The sequence below is a fragment of the Rhyacophila brunnea genome, unplaced genomic scaffold (genome assembly GCF_057557595.1).
Source record: "Rhyacophila brunnea isolate RB1 unplaced genomic scaffold, BYU_Rbru_1.0 scaffold_32, whole genome shotgun sequence".
NCBI classification, from domain to species: domain Eukaryota; kingdom Metazoa; phylum Arthropoda; class Insecta; order Trichoptera; family Rhyacophilidae; genus Rhyacophila; species Rhyacophila brunnea.
The window spans coordinates 2,751,141-2,756,526 of record NW_028232985.1 but is presented as its reverse complement, the minus strand read 5'-3'; positions in this window follow the sequence as shown (position 1 = coordinate 2,756,526).

Genomic DNA, 5,386 nt, shown 5'->3' with positions numbered 1-5,386 from the left:
AAGAACTAAAAGAGGACTTTGTTATATTTGATTTTCGAAACACTGTTGTGGACTATAGCGTAATCGATTCTGAAATGGACGATCTAAATGATTATGTTAGACAAATGAAACCAGAAGATCTCGAAAGTGCTAAATTAATGAGATCAATTATAAAAAATCTTCACATGATTAGCTTATTGGCTAGATACAGAAATTTTACTCACGAACTTAAAATATATGATATTGCCTCGCCTGCTTTCATGTCAATTCGTGGAAAATATGATATTATTATTCGTGAACCTATTTTTTATGATCGAACTCTAAAAATATTTTATGACAAAGAAATTACAAATAATTTATGCTCGCTAGGAAAAGCACGTCCTTTTATTAATGAAACAGTTACAGCAGAAGCAAAAGATAAGGAAAAGGAGATTCAGCGTATAGCTATCAAGCATTTCATCAAGAACAAACAATTGTTTTATGAAGCACTCGGGCCAGAAATATCAAAATTCTTCTCATATCGTGCTAGCGATCGCGATGGAGGAATAGACTTCTGTGATAGGGTAGGATTTACTCTATAAAAAAATAAAAAAATAATTTTTAACTTTTTTCTAGCTTGTGAAATGTGTTTTGAATACCAAGCACATCTAAAAAATTTATTAATATTGTAATGTTAAGGTGGTATGGTTGAGTGGTTTACAAGTCGGACCCCAGAGTGAGGGGGTTCCACTTCCACCCACCCCACTAATTTCCGAAACGAATTTACTCTAAATAAAAATACCCAAGGGGGCGGCCAGTGAACAATAAAAGATAAACCACAAAACATTGACAAGCCATGGTAAATATGTGGTTGCTGTGTAAGCCGTTGAACTTTGCCTCCAGAATGAAAAAGATCCCACACCGTTCAGCAAGGAATTAGGTAAGTGTAGAGTGTGGTTGTAGCTTGTAACTCTTAGCGATGAACAGTAGACATAATCTCATTTCATCCACATAATGACTGCCGCCTATGAGAAAGGGCCCAATTTACGGTGATTACGGGTGACAATGAGTGCTGGTGGAGCTCCACAGAGAGACGCATCAGTTAAGCAATAGTTCCTATTAGAATAAAGCAAAATTCCTAAAAGTAATAGAAGTAAAAACATCTATAAATAAAGTAAATTCGATTAGAATTTTTTTTGTAATATTTAAAAATTTTGATCTTATTATATCCGATTCGTTTTGAAAGATGTAAAAAAATCTACGGGGGTTGTTTATTTGTAGAATAATAATTTATCTCTTACATACTTATATTAAAACAGTAAGAAATTTGTTAAAAAAATCAAATTAATTGAAATATATTGTTCTATTATCTTCAAAATGAAAGTTTTAATTAGTTATAATGGTAATATTAAATTGTTTTTGAAAGAGAGACTTGACTCACATTACTATATCAAAAGAAATTTTTCGTTCAACAAATGCGATTATTTTGTGAAAAAAAATAGAATGCCGCATTCAATTTTTTTTAATTTATCTATTAAATATAGACGAATATGATATTTTTGCAAAGAAACCACATTTTTCGCACATAAATTCTTACAAATAATTTTTACTACAATAAAGTAAACAGTTTGGAAATTTAATATTTTTTAGTTTTTAAACTCGTATCTAAATAAAATACAGACCACAAAATAACATCCAGCAATTTCTTATACAATAAAAATATGAAAAAACTAGTATTTAAAATACCAAGTCAGTTATAACATGGAATGGTGTTGATAAAAATACCACAAGTCATAGCTAGGAAATTCTGGATGCCTGGAAAGAAAAAAAAGTTGCAAAAACAATAATATTAACCATAAGACTGATTTATGCGTCGTAAGCGTAGAAGATATATTAAGGAGGACTATAAAGATATTTTGCTTGAAAAGAGTAAATAGAGAATCTGTAATATTATTAAAATTTAGTTTTTACGCTAAAACATAATTCACAGGAAAAATTAGGCCTTAAATAGATAAATTGTGTGATTACAAGTCTATGGCTTATTCTAAACTATGCTATCTACACTACTAATATATATGATCTGATATTAACTTTCTAGAAAGGCATGATTCAATAATCTTATAAATCTTATATCAGGGCCACAAACGGTGTTATAGAATAAAAAAACCAAAATTATAATACAATAAGTTCTTGTCATACGAGACTAAACTCAATCGAATAGTAAATTTGATTTAAAAATTCCATTTGTTCAATTTGCTGTGCAGAAATGGATTTTTCATTTGAGAGTTAGCAAAACATTAGATGTCATATTATACATATGTTTATATTATCTAACCTATATACAGCTTTTCTTTTAAAATAAAATGAGTGAAGTGTTTTTAAAGCAATCATAAAAAAATGGTACCTAAAAATTTCTGCAAAGTTTAAATTTTTTTATAAAACGATCAACATGTGATACTTCTTAAACAAATAGGTTATAAAAACTATAGAGATAAAAGAAAAAAATATAATATAAAATAACGTATAATTTTACATATTAGCTATATGTGTTTGTAATAAAACATTGAGTCGTGAAATAACAAATTTATTTGTCAATATCGTCTATTTTACTTCATAAGAAGCATAATGAATGATTGAAAAGGACAATATTATCATAATTAAAAATTTTAAAACAATATTTAGTAGAAAAAAAACATGAATTTAGGTCCTATAAAAACCGCCAAAGTGTTTAAGGTCTTAAAGATTATGGTTAAAACAATATCTTAAGAATCTTTTTTAAAATAGAATCTAGAGATAATATGTATCGATTTATAAAAAAATTAAATATAAAGTTCTAATAATTTTTAGATATTCATTATGCGTTTGTTTTACATAAAAAATAAAACAAAACACATAAAAGTACTAAAATAAAATATTTAAAAGTCATGCTGTAAGTTTTTTTTTAAAAAAAAACTAGAAAACAAGGTCTTAAAACATCGAACACATGAAAAAAAAACATTTTTTTGAATAGAAAACAGGTATCATAAGTGTATAATGTAACTTTAAAATAAATTGATTAGTGCTGAAAAATTTTTTTTTTGGTTTTTGAAAGTATTTTTTGTGATAAAATAAGTAGTCTTCAGCAAAGTTATATTAAAATATTATTTTAGGTGTAGAAAATCAAATATGTGCGAGTAATTCTATGTTTTTCTATTGTACTCGTAAAAATATTTTTTATATATAATAGAGCCACAATATATAAACATACGTAATAAAATATACTCAAAAGCTTTTATAGCTCTTTATTATTATACTTCATTTCTTATAACCTAATATGATAAATGACTATGAATTTATTTGTATTTTTTTTGCACAAAAATGCAAATTTGCTGATATATGTTTTAAATTATATTTCTTTAGAATGAATTCGCCACTTAAACAATCACTTAGTTTTTTTCGTTCAATTAGGATTTTTAAATTCATGTAGAATTAAAAATTATGGATCTACAGACACCATATTTACGTGATTTACGTAGATGGTTCGAAAGTCTTCTTAAGTCTTTTCTTTATAATTTTTATGGAAAAATAAATTTTTTTTTTGTATTTATAAATTTATCTAAATAATTTTGCGTTTGATTGAATTATACCTAGCTTTATATAGTTTATTAAATATTAACAATAAAATCTGAAAATTAAGTTTTGATCATATACAAACTTTGTTTAAGATACCCTAAGCAACATATTGTAAGATTATAGACAAAGTATAAATGTAAAATTTCTTTTTGCAAATATCAGCTATTATAAGCATAATATCTTTCACAACATCACATTAATTCTAAAAAGACATTTGAAATAATTATAAGTTGTAAATCAGCCAAATAAGACCTAATGAAGATTTAAGCTCTTTAGATTTCAATAAAGTGTAACCTATTATAAAGATAAATTTACACATAATAATAATTGACATAGCAAACATTTATGGGCTGTAATCAATTAAAAGAAGTTTCAAACACATTTTTTTGTATTTATAAACCAATAAATGTTTTAGAAGATTATAATCATCATTATCTTTACACATTAATATAAAAACATAGCCAACGTTTATATTCATTCAAAATATCAAGTTCTTATTCTTTATACATTTAAAGCTAAAACTTTTCAAAATTTTACACAGTAAAAGTGTGGTTTTTTTATATCTTATTTTTGCTCTTATCAATCAAGCAAAACTTTAGATTTCACTATAGAGCGAAGAACTAATAATTATTAGTTTTTATATTATAAAGAATCTTCCGTTTTAAACACAATAAATACGCTTTTTTTAAATAAGAAAATTTATGTAAGATATCTATGCTGTTTCATTACTTCCTAACTTCTCAATGTATGAGTATGAGAGTTTTGTTTGCACACTCATACACGTTTATAAAATATAAAATTCATGGCATGCTTCAACATTTATAAAAAAAATTGTGAAAATCAAGGAATTATGTTAAGTACAATATAAAATACATAAAATATGATTCTGCATAGACAAAGCCAGAATAAATATAAATAAAGTAAAATTATAACTCGCAATGTAAAAAAGATAATTTGATACCTTTAAAACTGTAACACGAATAGTAAATCTCTCTAAAACGATGTTGTTATAAAAAGTGGATAAATATTGTAGCAATGGATGATCTTAAACTTTGAATTTAAAACCTACATAATTTATTAGTATATCTATTCAGAGGTAAAAGATTCGATCGATACAAAATAAAAATCCAGTGAATATTAATTTTTTGGTGTTATTAGATTAACTCAAAAGTTTTTATGATGAACAGAAATAAAAATTTTGAATATTTTACATAAATATTAGAGACGGCTGTCTAATCTAATATTTGTATGAATTATGATTTTTTATGGATAGTTTATTGAACTAAAACTTAATTTTTTTTGCATACAGGCAGCATCTTTTTTTTAAAGATTTTTTGCACAACAAATATTTATTCAAATATATCAACACACAAAAAATATAGAGATTTAAAATTCGTTTTTAAATACGTATTCATGCAGATGTTTTTTTCGAAAAAAACATAGTTATTTGACACGAAAATTTGCTTCGTAGAATTTGTATGATGACCTGTCATATAAAAATAAGAAATTCAAATTTTTTTCGTTTGCAAAAACTACAAGATTCTCTAACTAAGCGGGAGGGCTCAAAAACTTGCTAAGAACCATTAAAAATTTATTATCGAATCAGTATAATAGAAACTAAATATATTTTATGTGTAGTATGCATTAGTATAAGGTGGGTTTATGCATGTTTTTAATAGTTTTATTATTCTTTATATTGCAGTTGATGATACTATAAATATAATTGAATAAGAAAAAAAAATAAAGCATGGTAAATGGATAAACATGTTATTTTTGTAGCGAGAAATAAGTCTTGCAGTGCACACTATATTAATGT